At 43.1% G+C, this 15,398-nt stretch overlaps 1 long non-coding RNA gene across 3 annotated transcripts in view; it reads left to right on the top strand.

Annotated features, from left to right (window-relative positions):
• LOC116564772 overlaps positions 1-15,398 on the top strand; it is a 125,740-nt gene that overhangs the window by 94,089 nt on the left and 16,253 nt on the right. For all 3 annotated transcript variants that reach the window (XR_004275080.1, XR_004275079.1, XR_004275078.1), the window contains exon 3: positions 11,850-11,920. This is a non-coding gene — a long non-coding RNA (uncharacterized LOC116564772). The remainder of the gene's footprint in view (positions 1-11,849; positions 11,921-15,398) is intronic.

Here is a 15,398-nt window from a genome sequence, read left to right as displayed (position 1 = left end):
GGAGTGCGGTGATGTGATCATGGCTCACTGCAGCCCTCAACCTCCCAAGTAGTTTGGACTACAGGTACATAGCACCATACTTTTTTTTTTTTTTTTTTTTTTTGTAGAAACAGGGTCTCACTGTATTGCCCAGGCGGGTCTTGAACTCCTGGGCTCAAGTGAGCCTCCCACCTCAGCCTCCCAAAGTGCTGGGATTACAGGCTTGAACCACTGCACCCAGCTGACTCTACTTATTTAAAGCAGAGTATTTAATCCTTGTCATTGATGGAAAACTATAATCTAAACTTGTAACCTACCCTCCCCTACCAAGACAAAATCTTTAGCACATTTTTACATGTTTTTAACTTCCAAGGATTTCTGGCCCCCCAATTGCTCTCTTTTCACAATAACCTATTGTTGTTTTACCAGTGCACTGTATCTTTGAAGAGACAGAGTCTGTGTGTGTAGTGTATAAGTTCTGTTATCTGCATTGGAGTCTAGTTCTGTTTATCCTCAACTTTCTCTATTGTGCAAATGATTTCCTCAAATATCTGATGATTCTTGCTTGTCCATTCATATTTAAATGCAGAAATGTATAAACCAGTGTTGGTAACTGTCATGTGTTTCCTCAGCAGTCATGAGCCTTGGTTTCCACTGCAGATCTCCCCTCTTGAGGGAAGGGATAACTAAGAGCCTCATGTCAGTAGCAGGTTTCCCTTTGGGATGCCTGGGATTCGAGCAGCCAGCTGCTGGGACCCTTATAGGACACCACAGGGAAACTTCATCCTGTGGAACAGTTTCCCAGAGCTCACTTCTGAACAGAGTTGTGTTTCTCTTTTCCTCGACACTGCTTTCTGAGGTACCTTGTGCCCTCTGACTGATGTTCTAGACTCAGTATCCCAGAGAACAGTCCCTACAATTCTAGACCAATTTCCAGCCTTAAGAGTTACAGTCATGGGTCAAGCTTTGTCACACACACTGCCTCCAGCCTTCCACACAGCTGGGAAAGGGGCAGGAAGGATTGGTCGCTGTGTATAGACTATCTTTTCACTTAGTCGGCCTTTCTTCCACATTGGGAGTTTTTTCAGCCTAGCATTGTAACGACTCTCTTACCTCTGCCGAGCCTATCGCTGGGCTTGTGCAGGGTAGCAGTTCACTCTTGTAACTTTCCCATCAACCTGCCCCACCCACTTTCTGTCTTCCTCAGAATACGGAAGTTCATCGATGTACCTGGGACACTAACAGGGCCCACTTTTCAAGGCTATTAAGGATTTATTTTCTTCCTTGGTAAAGGGAAGAAAACATTTATGCTTGGTCTGCTGTCTTGAACCAAAAGTCTAGAAGGGGGTTTAGGATGTTACAAACATAGCTTTTTGAGTGAAAAATCACTAAAATTTTTTTTCTATAAATAATTCTAAAAGTGACATCTCTTTTCCTGTAAATGTAAGTCAAATAAATAAAATATAGGAATGTAGCAGTGTTTGTCTATGATTAGAATGAAGTAGTGAGCACTACTGCCCCTACAGAGGCTGAGTGCTGGGGCTGAGCTTTTATTGGCAGCAATGGTCATATACACTGTCTGCCTCTATTAAAATGTAACTACTATTAGCAAATGAAATTAAATACTTCAGTTGCCTAGTAACTAATCCAATCTGAGAAAGAAGCAAAAATAGAATACATAAATTTAGAACTTTTAGGCCACGTGCCAAGCAAAATATTCTTGCTGTATCCTTTTGATCATCTGTGATTGAATGGGAGAAAGAGTATTTTGGTGTCAAGGCACATTTGTGTTGACATTTCTTGCTAAAAGTGAGTACCCCTTGATAACTGAACATATATGAGAAATTGTCCGGCTTCCCAGGGACCTCTGGCAATACTATCCCTCAAAATCACCAAATGGAAGAAGCTCTAACTAGTAGCAATTTACTTTTCTGACTTAATTAAAAAGCCAAAGGGCATTATGTGATTTCAGCCACATTGTACTATGAGAAGAAAAGCATAAACCGTCTGCTTTACCCATTTTCAAATAAAATAAAGATATCAAGCAGCTTTTCAACAAGACACAAAAAAATTAAACAGTTTAATGTTTTGTGTACATGAAGTAATTACTGGAGGGGGGTCATATATTAGAGTTCAAAGAAATACCATGATATTGACATTAAATGTGATGTCAGTTACTTCAAATATTACTTTTTTCTGTCTTCATTAAAAAATGAAAAAATGTATTTACAGATGACATATTTCAAAATAGTAAAAAGGAAAATGAAAAAATTATTCTCCTCCAAATAAAAAGAATGTAAAACCTAAAGAAGACTTGTAAGGATAGTACAATGAATTTCATATACTCTGGACCCAGACTGATTACTTTATAACTTCTCTCCCTGGCTCCCTTTCATTCTCTCTCTCTCTCTCTCTCTCTCTCTCTCTCTCTCTCTCTCACACACACACACACACAGACACAATGTTTACATGTACATATATATGCACACATTCTCCCATAAACCATTTGGGAATTAGTTTGTCTTCAAATATTTTAGCATGTATTTTCCTGAGAACATAACCAAGCACAATTATACAATTCAGGAAATTGAACATTGACATAATATTGTATTGGTACAATTTTATTAGTATTGTATTGATACAGTATCACCATCCATATTCACATTTTGCCACTTGTCCCAATAATGTCCTTTCCAGAAATTTCTTTTTCCCTTGATCCAGGATTCAGTCCAGTAGCGTGAATTGCATTTGATTGTGTTTCTTTGATCTTCAGTAATGTGAAACAGCCCTCAGCCTCTCTTGTCTTTCATGACATTGACATTTTTAAAGAACACCAAGAATGCCTCTTATTTTAGGTTTTTGTGATGTTTCTTCATGATTAGACAGAAGACACATTTTCAGTCACTAATCGCAATATTCTTTTGAGTAATCTAAGTCCTTAAGAGGACCATCAGGTAGAAGGTGGTTAGCAAACATCGGAGCCTGTCAATCCAAAGTGCAGCTGGGTCAGGTGTGGCTCTTGGCCCGGTTGGCAACATTGCCAGCCCAGGCTCATGTGCCAAGGGCTGTGGCCCCAGCTCTTGGGTGTATCACCATTTGGCACGCAGTAGGCACTTCCTAACAAAGTATGCAGGGACTCATTCCAAAATAGGAAAGCAATCACCTGACCATGAAACCTATTTTTTCCACTCTGTTTTAGAAACGTGAAAGCTCAGAAAACAAGATGCCACACACATTAGCAAAAATATTTGGGCTATCTAAATGTTCTTCTACTACTAATAGCAAGTTAAGTTTTTAAACTGATACCAACTTTTAACTGTTTAAAGAAAAGTTGGATGATAAATTGAAGGCTGAGAATTATGAGTAAACATCACTGGCAGTGCAGATAAGTTAGTAAAATAGCTTAAAAGGGAAGTTTACATTCAGGCCAGTGGGCTAAATGTATATAACCTGTCCATCTTAAAGTCAGGTTTTGCCCTACATCCACATTTTCAATGATGAATTAGGTTAGGGGAGATTTTTGTGGGAAATGTGTGTATATGTAAGAGCTTATGTTTACATGTGGTTGGATTTGGAAGAAGAAATAGTCAAAGACCTGTTTCTTGTTCTCAGGACTGAAGAGTTTGTCTAAGTATCCCAGGGCCACTGGTCTTTCACTGGCATGGACTATTTTCACCTGCATCCACAGGCATGTGCACATTATAAATTCTGGACAGTGTCAGACAGTTCTTCATGGACTCTGTCTGCAACCTCTTTATTTAGTGTCAAACTTCATTCCTTTCTGCAGCTCTTTCCTTCTCTTCTTCCATTCTCATCTTTCTGCAGTTATTGCCCATCTTAAAAATGCAGGCAAAAAAACATTATAGCAGTTGCCCCTGGGCTGTGATGTCAAGTTCTTTGAACTTCTCACCATAATGCTTTGTGCATCCTTCTGATTTGCAACTCATATTTTATTATGGCTTGACCCTAAGTCATCGTTCTGAGCTTAAGTTCTCACCTGCTCTCTTCAGCTTCCATAATAACCTCTCAACTGCTTCCCCTCTCCTCTGCTTTGTGCAAAGACCAAGGGAAGAGTGGGTAGGTCTTTGGAACAAAGATGTTGCTTCTCAGTCTTTAATTTATTCAAAAAACATTTACTGAGCATCTACTATGTCAGGCACTGTTCTTGGCATTAGAGGTAGAGGCAAATGGGTCAGATGAGATCCCCACCCTCATGGAGTTTACATTCCAGTGGGAATCGTGTAATAGACTAGGATACAAATAAAGGAAGCTCATACTTTCTGATGGAGATAAGCATTATGATGAGAATCAAATGGGCTAGTGTGGAAGACAGCAGGAAATGGTTAGGGCACTGACCCTGGCTTCCCAGTCTGTCCTCTCAGAGAAGATGCCCTCTCTAATTATGGGTTTTGCTCTGGTACTTCTCTGCACAGGCTGCTCGTCTATTCCCTCTTTTCCCTTGGGCTAGATACAGAGTAAGTATGGGGGCAGATGCCAGCAAAACCCAGGAGCTCCTTAAGAAATACCAAGTTACTTGGAGTTTCTTGGAGACAAGTCAGGATATGTATATCTCACAGGCATACCGTGCGGATCAAGGAACTGAATGATCCCATTTGATAATCTGAGAAATTACTTCTTAAAGACTTTCAGTTTGTTCAAGGGAAGCTAATAGAGCATTATTTGTTGAACCCAATTTTTATGTGAAAAGGAATCAGAACTATGGTTTAACAAATTTAGATTAGATATCTTGCTTATACTTTCTAGACATGATGTGACTATACTGTACTGTGTAGTTAATGCAAATGATTTTCTATAGCACTTAGTAAGTAATTACCATTCCAATCACATCTGCCCCTAAACCGGGCCATATGCAAGTCTCTCGTATATTATTTATCTTTCAAAATGAAAAGGTAGCAGACTGAAATTATGACTTTAAACAGTGTAGGTTGTAGGTGTTATTTTTCCCACATCTTTTCGAAAGGTTACATCTTTGGGCTAAGGTTTGAATTTTGGAATGCATCTAGCTAGCTCAGGTTGGGCATGAGAGGAAGGAACAGCTGTATCTGTTCAGAGGTTAATTGGTAACAATTCTCTAAGCCATTGAAACGAATTCTTTTCCTCAGGCTGATGCCAGAGATAGTTGTATTATGAATTTCGCTGTGAGCAATTTTATATTGTATAGTACATAAAAGAGCATACACATTGTCCAATAAAAGGCCTGTGCTCTCACCAAAACTTAACCTAAAGCACTCATTCAGGGAGTGGGAGAGCAAGAGCAAGGCAGTTCTCGTGCCTTTGGTAGTACAGCACCGCTGCATCCAGCCAGGCCAACCTTACTGACATGTGGTGCTTCTCCATAGTCTGAAAAGGGCTTCCTTAGACCTGCCATAGCACAAAGCTCAGATTCTCTTTGACCTTCACCCTGTCCTGCAATCCATGGGCTATGTGGGCAGTCCCAGGCCAGGGGAGTACTGGTTGGAGGGCTTTGATACCCACATCTTGCCTAGAGGGGGACACAGGGCATCGCTCTCCTTTCCTCTGCTATCTCCTGATTCCAAAACTCCTGAAAATGGCAGATGCCCAATGATAGAGCTGAAATGAATACTTTTTTTGCATTTTCAGCTGAGGTGGCCCATGGAGGGACAACAGAGGCCTCCCTAGAGAGACTGTGGCCCACATAATCCTTTCCAAGGTCAACAAAGCAAGGCCATAAGGTCAAACTTCCTGCTTTTGGGGATTTGTGGCCCTTTAGCCTCTGGAGAGAGAAAGTTCAAAAAGGAGGTCCATTGAATGGCCCAGTGCAGAGATTTTATCACAGTACAACATGACATATGGCCCAGGATTTCTCTAACCTGCCCACACCTGAGCAGTACCAGTCTTCAACATCATAAGCATCCTAGGCAAAGAAAGCATAAAACTGGCAAAACCTGAGTGTCCCTGTCATTCCCTAGTCACCTGAATAGCCCTCCCACCTCTACCCCATGGGTCCACCGCTATTTCTCCTTCTCCTGAATTCCAAACATGGTCAGCTATGGCCTTGGAAGTGTGGACCACTCACATGGTACCTTACCCTGAGAGCAGCCTCCTAATCCAGAGAGAGACAGACCCAGACAAGGAGAAAATAAACAATCTTCCATCTGCAAGAGTTTTTTTGTTTTTTTTGTTTTTTTTTAACCACAATGTGAAAGTAACCTGAAAGATAAAAGTAACAACTTGAGATTCCAAAGAAAATGAACTGTACTGGCAAGCATGATATATACACGGCTGCACTCCATGACTGTCAAAATTCAGCAGGGAGAATCATTGTCCCTTGGTAATTATGCGCATCCATTAGCATGGCATCCATTCTTTGTCAGAAGCGTTTGGTGACAGTTTCTCTCCAGAGAAGCACACAGCTCGTGTGGCCTGCAGTTAGATGCCCAGGATGCACCTCCCCCAGGGAAATGCTGCTGATGACACCATATTAAAGGCAGAGTTTGTTGGGTTTTGTTTTTTTAATTTCAGACACCAGTGCAGAGGCACAAGATGTTTATTATAATTTTATAGACACCCCTAACAAAAGCTTCACTCAGGAAGGAAAATTAAATAAATTAAATGTTAACGTTTCAGGGATGGTGAGGGTGGGGTGGTAAGCTGCAGAAGGTTAGAAAAGAGAGGGGAAGTGTCATTTCCTTTCCTTTAGGAAAGAGAAAGATGGGGCAAGCCATAAACATAGCTTCATTCCCAAGCTGGCAATTCTTACACTTAATATGTTTTGTCAGGCAAGTCTTCAATACAGATTAAAATGAAATGCCAAGTAATTTCCACCTCTCGGCCGCTCATGTCTGCGAACAATAGAGAGTGTTTTGATGAATGTCAGTCAGTGGCACTTATGCTCTTGTAGATTTCATCCTCTCAGCAAGGCCTAAGAAATCGGGGGTGAGGGGGCTATCTATGTGTGGAGGGGAGGGATGGGGAAGATTGGTCCATAATCCCCTTCTTACTAATTTGATTCATAATAATGGAAATTGAAAGTGAACCAAAAACAAAATCAGGATGTCCAGAGAAGATGACCCTTTGTTGTTAATTAGGCTCAAAGCATAAAACATGATTTCTAAGAGTTGGGTCCACAAGGAAAAGAATTACATCGTGTTTAGATATTTGCCAGGCAGCTTCTACTCCAGTGGAAGGGGCCAGCTGCATTGCTGGGGTCTAAGTCTTTGGTTCAACTGGGAAGTTTGCAGCAAGTGTCTCAATAGTCACACTTTCCAGTCCGTTCCATCCTGACACAAACCCGACACTGCAAAACCCACAGGCTGAGCTGTGTTATCTCATTTCCTCGCACATCACTGCCTTTGCAATTTTGCATTCTGAACTCCCAGTGTGGGGTAATTTTGAAGAGTAGGATAAAAACTGAAGCGCCAGCAGAATTCTATCACCCAGGGATTTAAATCCTCACCTTCCTCACGACTGGCATGTGCAATGTACTTATTTCTCTTATCCTGTTCTTAAGCTTGATTGCGAGGATTTGGTTTTCGCTTATTCTCTTACTGCTTGGAATAGGAGCTTTAACTGGAAATTGCTGACTAATTTTATGGCTGTGTAGGTAACAGGGAACACTTCTGTCTGGTGATCATTGTGAACAACATCTCTCTGTATTCAAGGTCTAGTGGGTTACATTGGTAGTCCCTTCCCAGTCTCAGTGACCAGACCATTGACTCAGCTTTGGTGCTTACATGTTTCTTGTTGGTTTGCTTTTTGGAATCACTGCTTACCAAATTTCATAGTATCAAACCCAGCCTTTTTAGATGTTGAATCAAATAAATTATTGGAAGGTGTGGAAAAATTATCTTTCAGAATGGAAGTCCCAAGAGCAAGGGGAATAAAACTAAGGTGTGTTGGGTTCCTGTGTTCTCCTATGTAACCCATATTCGTTCCCTCTCCCCCACCTCATCTGGTCACATCTGCACAAAAACCCTCTGAAGGGGTTGCTGTCTGCAGATCACCCACAAGGAAGCTGAGCTCACTGGCTTGCTCAAGGTCCTGCATGACTAGGAAAGACAGAGCAAGGAAGGCTGACAGGTCTGTCTGACCCAAAGTCCACGCCAAAGCCTTATCTTTTGGAAAGCTTCCAACAGTAACTCGGGAATTGAGCTTGCTTGCTTTTTTAAAAAAAAAAAAAAAGTTTGAGAGAACAACCTTCTGGTTATACTTGTACACTGATGCTGAATCCTATTTTAAATGTTTTAACCTTGCACATTCCGGTCAGGGATTTGTCTCAAAGCATAAAACGTGATTTCTGGGAGCTGAGTCCACTTGGCAGGGGATCACTTTGTGCTGAAGGAATCATACATTTTCTCATGTACATTTCAGAGGCCATGTGAGTTTTCACCTTCCCGGATAACCAGAAATGTCCATTTTGCTGCCAATTCCAGGCTTTTCAAAACTAAAGTTTTAAAGAGGTGCTTCTAAAACATGAATAGAATGGAATGGCATGAATTGGTCTCCCTTCTTCATCGGAGGCATTTGGAAAAGCGGTGGAGAGCAGGCAATCTGCCTGCCTGTGAGGAAAGGAAGGCCCACGCTCCCTGAAGATGCCTGGGGACAGGAGGACTATGGCTCAAGCACAAGCCAAATGCCTGTGACTGACCCAGAAGCCCACGACCACTCCCTGCCATCATGATCCAGAGGCACACTGTTGTCTCAGCATCTGGGGAATGTGCACCAGCATCCCTGTCTTGTCATCACTATCACTGGGAGAATGGTGGAGGCAGGGGAAGCACATGAGTGAGGCAGTGTCTCCATTTCCTCACTCATTAAATGGAGACAATGATGCCCACCTTTCAGCATTGCTGCAAAGCTTAGAGAGAGAGGATCTGTAGAGCACCAGGCACAGTCAGGCTTGGTGAAAGGGGGCTACTGCAACAGGGGTTCCAGAAACTTCCAGCTCAGCCAGCCATCTCGAGCCTTCCTCAGCAGACCTGAACTCAGTTGCTGCTGCTTCTTCACAGTTTATCTTTGATAACAATTCAAGTCTTCTTGCATTTGGAGGGAGCATAAAGGTGGGAGTTTAAGGTGCCAGGGAGATGAATATTGAGTCTTCCTTCAGCCCCCACCTGGAAAGACTAATTCAGAAAAGCAGTTTTGTCAGACCAGAGAGCTGCAGGGCGTCTACCTCAGGTTCTTTCCTCTGGGACCTTCTCAGGATCAGAAGGATTCTTCAATTTCTAAATCAAAGTAAAATCTCTGGCAAAACACCAAAATAGAGCAGAGCATCCCTGTCAGCAAGGTTTGCTTCCAGAAGAACCGTTTCCACAGGCAGAAACACCAGCAGTCACTAGAGGAGCAGGAAGGTCGCAGCCCAGGAACCCTGCCTCAGCCTAGACCCTCCACCAAGGGGGAGAAAGGGGGTTATCTGCTTCCCAGGGCAGGAGGGGCATTCCTATAAAAGGATTGCAAGATTTTGCTAATTTATGTTGGTGAAGACCTGAAGAATGTGCATAGAAATTGATTCTAAGGATATTGGGCCAAGGATGGAGTTGGGAGATCCTGAATTTAATGTGTCTCCCTGAAATGGCTCCAAGAGATAGTTTGGTTGGTTGGCCGAAAGTGGGACTTAGTGGCTCTACGTTCTTTGAGGTTCCCAAAACTTCCTTGGCATCATGTAAGAGGATGGAATCAAAGCCTTAGAAGGCTGGGATGTGGGAATGGGAATAGATTTATTATGTGCACCCTGTACACCCACATTCACACTGTCTCTGGAGCAGGCTCAGAGGATACTCCCTTCAACAAGGCCCTGCACAGTCTGTCAGTGATGGAGTCCCAGTGGCCTGCAAGATCACTGAGCTCCCTAGGCTGGGCACATTGGTGGGGTTGCTGCCACTGAAGTGGGCTCTCTGATTTCAGTGGAGATGGTAGAATCACCATGTGTCAGAGGCCAGAGATAGGCACTTAACCGCCAGGGACAGAGTGGGCACAGTTACCTAATGGGCATCAAATGTTTTTCAATATTGCTATCCAGCTCTTCTACCAACATGAGTTGTGTAAATGTATCCTCTCTCCATTATTTTTCTTTGCTTTTACTACAACTACTAACACTATATAACCTATCTTGGCTATGAATCAACTGATACCTCTATTTTGATCCTTTTAAATTTTTCTTCCGCATCCTGGAGAAAACGTCTTCCAAGAACATAGTGGGTGCCACTAATACGTCATCCTTTGGCATCATGGACCCTGAGGGCAGGGGTGTAATTTAGAATGAATGTGCCAAGCGTGTCCTGCTCCTTTGTGACAGAGCTGGTGATGGGGACTCCCCACTATGGTATCTGGGCTTATTAGAGGCACCTGTTGGTGAACTGCCAATTACTGTGACTATTGATTGAGCCCAAGGATTATATTATATTCCCTCTACCAGCCAAGGAGAATGTCATCCCATTTTACAGATGGAGAAACTGTCATCTCATCATTAGGTGTGTCTTGCTGAGATTTCTCCTTCTATACCAGGTACCCAGAGTATCCCTGCAAGAGCCCCTTTCACACCTCCTAAAGTACAGTATGCTCACTTTAACACCCCTGCCAACTTAGTTTGAATCAATGTTGTGGAGGAGCTAACTTGCTCATGTTCACTTTACTGGTCTGGACCCATTATAGGAGTCAAGAAAATGAAAAGCATTCGTTTCAAAGGAGAGCTAAAGATGTTTGCTAAACATGTGTGGTCCCTACCAACCTGTGGTTTCACGAAGGTTAATTGATTGCTTTTAGCGCCACTGCCTCAGTTTTCCCATCTGCAAAATGAGGACAAAGCCTTGACCCAGTCCCCATCTTTTCACTTCCCTTTTTATTGCCTCTCAAGGACAAGGGGAACTGAAGGGCAAGCAGATTGTCAGCTGAGAAGATGGGCTTTGCTGAAGATTTTCTCATTTCACCCCTTTCTCTTCAGCTTCAATTGAAAGTTCCCCTTCTCCTGCCCCCCCGGTCTATAGCTATTGCCTTAACCCCAGGAGCAGGGGACAAAGGAATAACATCAGCTAAGTTGTGGGCTTGGTGCTTGTCTAAAGGGTATCCTGGCTGGGCATGGTGGCTCACGCCTGAAATCCCAGCACTTTGGGAGGCCAAGACGGGTAGATCATGAGGTCAAGAGATCCAGACCATCCTGGCCAACATGGTAAAACCCTGTCTCTACTAAAAATACAAAAATTTGTCAGGCGTGATGGTGTGTGCCTGTAGTCCCAGCTACTCAGGAGGCTGAGGCAGGAGAATCACTTGAACCCCGGAGGTGGAGGTTGCAGTAAGCTGAGATCACCCCACTGCACTCCAGCCTGGGTGACAGAGCAAGACTTCGTTTCAAAAAAAAATAAATAAATAAAAAGTATGCCATCCTTTTTCTTTTTTCTTTCTAGTGATATAGAATGGGAGGGAGAAGGGGGGAAGGAAGGATGGTGTTACACACACATAGAGTCTGAGCGCTCCCAGCCCAAAAACAGAACTCTTCATCCTCTCACCACCTATGCTTCAAAGACTCATAAAAGCATGTCACTAGAAGCATCATGTGAAACGAGCTAAGAGGCACTTGAGGGTGTGTGATAATGTTAGCTGTGCCCTGTCACTTTGTCAAAGAATGTGCAAGTGCAGGGAGAATCCAGCACTGAGTGCCCAGGCAGGCAGAACTCTCCACCCACCACACCCTCCCTCCCTCCGCTCCACCATCCACCCCCACCGACAGTTTTTTAGGCCAGCGTTAAGACAGCAGGTCCATGATATAGTGGACCAGCTTCCATGGCCCCTGTGAAGTTCAACTGAGTCCCAAGGTTGCTTTTGCTGAGTCTAAAATGGCTTGCCCTGAAGTTAAGGTGACTAGAGGGTGACTAATTCATGAAAATTTCTTGCAGAATGAAGGATGAGATTGGACTTCTCAGTTTGTGTCCAGAACAAGGATGGAGAGGCTCAGCAGCACCGACAGGTCAGTAGGTTTTCTCTGTGCCATATGATGAGGTTCTGAATTTGCTGCAGCCCTGGCCTTGGGCCAGGCACATGATGTCTGATTTTGAGGTTCAAGGGTATTGTTATTTCCACTTTATCATTAAGGAAACAAGCCCAGAGTGAGCACTGGACAGCATTAGAAGGCTGTAGAACATAGCAAGGTCGGAGGTGTCAGCTGTGGGGCTTGGAGACACAACTCATGTCCCTGCTCCTCTCCTCCCTCTCCCTGGCATTCATATTCCCACAGGGAAGGGGTCCTTGCTCTTGTCTATGCTTCAGACACTGTCTCAGAATATGATCTTTAAGTGTCAACATTAAAATATTAATACCTACAGTTATGGAAGTGTTTTACTTTGAGCAAAGTCTCAGGGATATGTGACTAAGTATTCCTCATTCAGTTATGTCAGTAAATAATTGCACAAAGAATTATTTTAAAATAGTGTTACCAAGGAAGGTGCATGGACTCCTTGAATTCTATCCCCTGCCTTGGTCTCTCTCTTTCCTATTCTTCCTGTTTGTGCATCTGAATAAGCCCCTTCCCCAGACATGTGAGCACTTCCACTTGCAGGAAAGCTGCCTCCTACCCCCAGGACTGGAGGCTCTTTTGAGGGTCTGGTATAGAATTCCGGAATTCACTAGCTCCAGCTCACCTGTGTCTTCCTCAGGGGCTAACAGATCCTTGAGCTGCTCCAATAATGATGTTAACAGTCATGTCAACTTCTGTACCTTGGTCTAGAGTCTTGGGAGAGGGCCCTCCCATAAGGTGACTGCTCCCAGTCCCCAGAATTTGGTTAAGAACTATAGGGCGATTTGGACTTGTGAGTTGTCCTTCAATATTGCTAGTGATTTCTCTAAATAATGGCCAGGAGATCTAACAGGTCTCAGGTGAGACTGAAGTGAGTCATTGCCGGTGTTAGCATGTGTGTGCCACTATCTCCCAGCTCAGGCTGCAGAGTGTAAGAGAGGGTGACTCATTCATTCTCAAAAGCCTGCTCTTGGTTACCTTTTCCTGAGTATTTTGTGGCAGTTTTGAGGTAACTCGTTTTGTTCAGAAGTATAACTTCCCCTTACTGCTACTCTAGGAAGCCATGTTTTATTAAAGGGTTTTCTTCCTCCAAAACTATATAAGTTGCTGCATTTTTTAAAAAGAGAGTTTCTTGGGAGAATAGCTGGTGAGAAGAGAATACAAACATATTATATTAGTGATGTTCTCATGCTGCTATAAAGAACTATGTGAGACTGGGTAATTTATAAAGAAAAGAGGTTTAATTGGCTCATGGTCCCACAGGCTGTATAGGAAACCTGGCTAGGGAGGCCTCAGGAAACTTACAATCATGGTGGAAAGGGAAGCAGCCTATGAAATTTCACAGGGCTTCAATGCCTGTGGGGAGGAAAGAGGACTTTCAAAAAGAAAAATTAGGTCTCTGCTACTAACCAGAAATGCCCAGCCAGGCCTTTGAGGTCTCAGTGCCAGTCAAGGTTTTCAAACAACCCACTTTCCAAATATACATTTTGTCTGACAAGAAAGCGTTTTGAGTTCTGGCAACAGAAATGTGAGAGCTAAGGCAAAAGAAGCGGGCATGCAGGAAGAAGTGAGAACAGCTTACCTGCTCCTGCAGGCAGAGCCCAAGGGCCCCCTCTGTCTGAGCCGGCAGTCTCAGGCTTGCCTGGACGGTTTGCCCCCAGGGTCCTGGGCAGGCAGCAGGATAAGCAAGGTCAGAAAACCCATGAGTACTGACCATGAGGTCGGGATGTTTGGGAGAAAATGGAGACAGAATTGTTTTGTTCATTTATTAATAGGCATTTGTTATATACCAGGTAAGGAAATAGTCCTCCCATTGTCAATATATCTTAATCCCCCTGTTGTCTGTATGTCTTCTGAGGCTTGCAGGGGAGGGAAATGCTTTGTCAGAAGAAATCCCTTTTCAGAGATAAATGCAGATGCACCTCCTTTCACACAATGGGCATGACCCTTAAATGAAATGTGTCTCACACATGATATTCGGGACAGCAAGGAAGCTTGCCTTTTCACACAGTTCTCCTAGAGCTTTTGAGGACGTCACTCCCTAGGTGGTTTTTGTGTAAATTGAGTTTCCATAAAGCTTTTTCTGCAATTTGCTTGGTTTCCAAAATAACAACAAATACTATTCAGTAAAGGTAAACAGCTGACAATCCTTAGTGCCTCAAGTCCTAGCCATCTCTGATAATCAATACTCATGGGATCTTCACTTCCTCGTTATCATTCCCTTCCCAGCTGCCCTCTACCAACCTGGTAACTGAGATTACCACAGTTTTTAAAAAAGAAAAAAATCCAACAACTTTAAAGCATTTAAAATTCAAATAAGAATTAGAAAAGCAGAGTTCTGAGAACGAGATCAAAAGCAGTTCTCTTTCCGTTGTATGAAAGTGTCACAGTTAAATCCTTGTGAGTAGGTTTGAGAGTATTGAGCATAACTCTAGAACCACCCAAAAGATAGGATTTAGACAACTTCAATTTGTCCAAAAAACAACAACAACAAAAAACACAACTTAGTAAGGCATCAACTTCACACTGTGGAAAAGAAGAAATCATAAATTCCCTCCCTGATGCTAAGTAGCATTCAGGCAAAAGCAAATTTTCTGACAGTGAATCAACCACTAAAGAAAGCTGCTTGCAGCACAGGGCACAGAGCAGACTTCTCAAACACTGGTGCTTATTATTCTGCTTCCAGCCTTTATTTCTCTCACCCCTCCCCTCTGAAAGCTGTGCTCAGATACAGCAATCCATCCGCAGAAGAGCTATGCCTTTCCAAGATTCATTACAAGCAGGGGCCACGTGTCTGGCCTGGATGTGTGATTGATCCTGCAGGAGGAAATGCAATGGGAAGCTAATGAGAAGCTAATGCTGCCTTTTATCCAGTAAGCAAAGTTCAGAGATGTTTACATTCTGCTAGTTAAGCAAGACCTAAGATGAATGGACTGTCTTCTCAGCATGAATTCTTGCCAAAGCAATACCTACATGTGTCTCAGAGGACCTCACCTGGACCACAGAGGCCAGAGAGAGGGTCAGAACTCCTAATTTTGCGAATAGCTTGATTCCATCCTGTTTTAATTAGCAAACGGATTCTATCCAATAGATTGGTGAATGAAAACTAGATTAAGATCAGTGCAACAGAATTGGGATGTATAGAGTTAGAACTGGGATGTATAGACCAATGAGTGGTATGGCGACTACACAGGGGTCCTTGCAGCTAATTCTGTCATTGGCAGGCAAGAGAGTACTCTTAGCACACCAGGTGAAATGTGCTAAGATGCTGGAATTTCCTAATTTCTACAGAAAAGGAGTCTTGTTTTTTGCCATATCTTCTCCCTAGGAGAAAAATTAAAAACTTGAGTACCAGATTCATCAAAACAGTAAAAGGAGAAGGAAAATATTGCATGTGGCATAGCTATTCCTTGGAACAAATAAATGCTAAAGA

This window comes from Sapajus apella, unplaced genomic scaffold (assembly GCF_009761245.1).
Source record: "Sapajus apella isolate SASKATOON/1434 unplaced genomic scaffold, GSC_monkey_1.0 scaffold38, whole genome shotgun sequence".
Classification (NCBI taxonomy): Eukaryota; Metazoa; Chordata; class Mammalia; order Primates; family Cebidae; genus Sapajus; species Sapajus apella.
The sequence above is the reverse complement of the archived record's forward strand: the minus strand, read 5'-3'. Positions and strand labels throughout refer to the sequence as shown.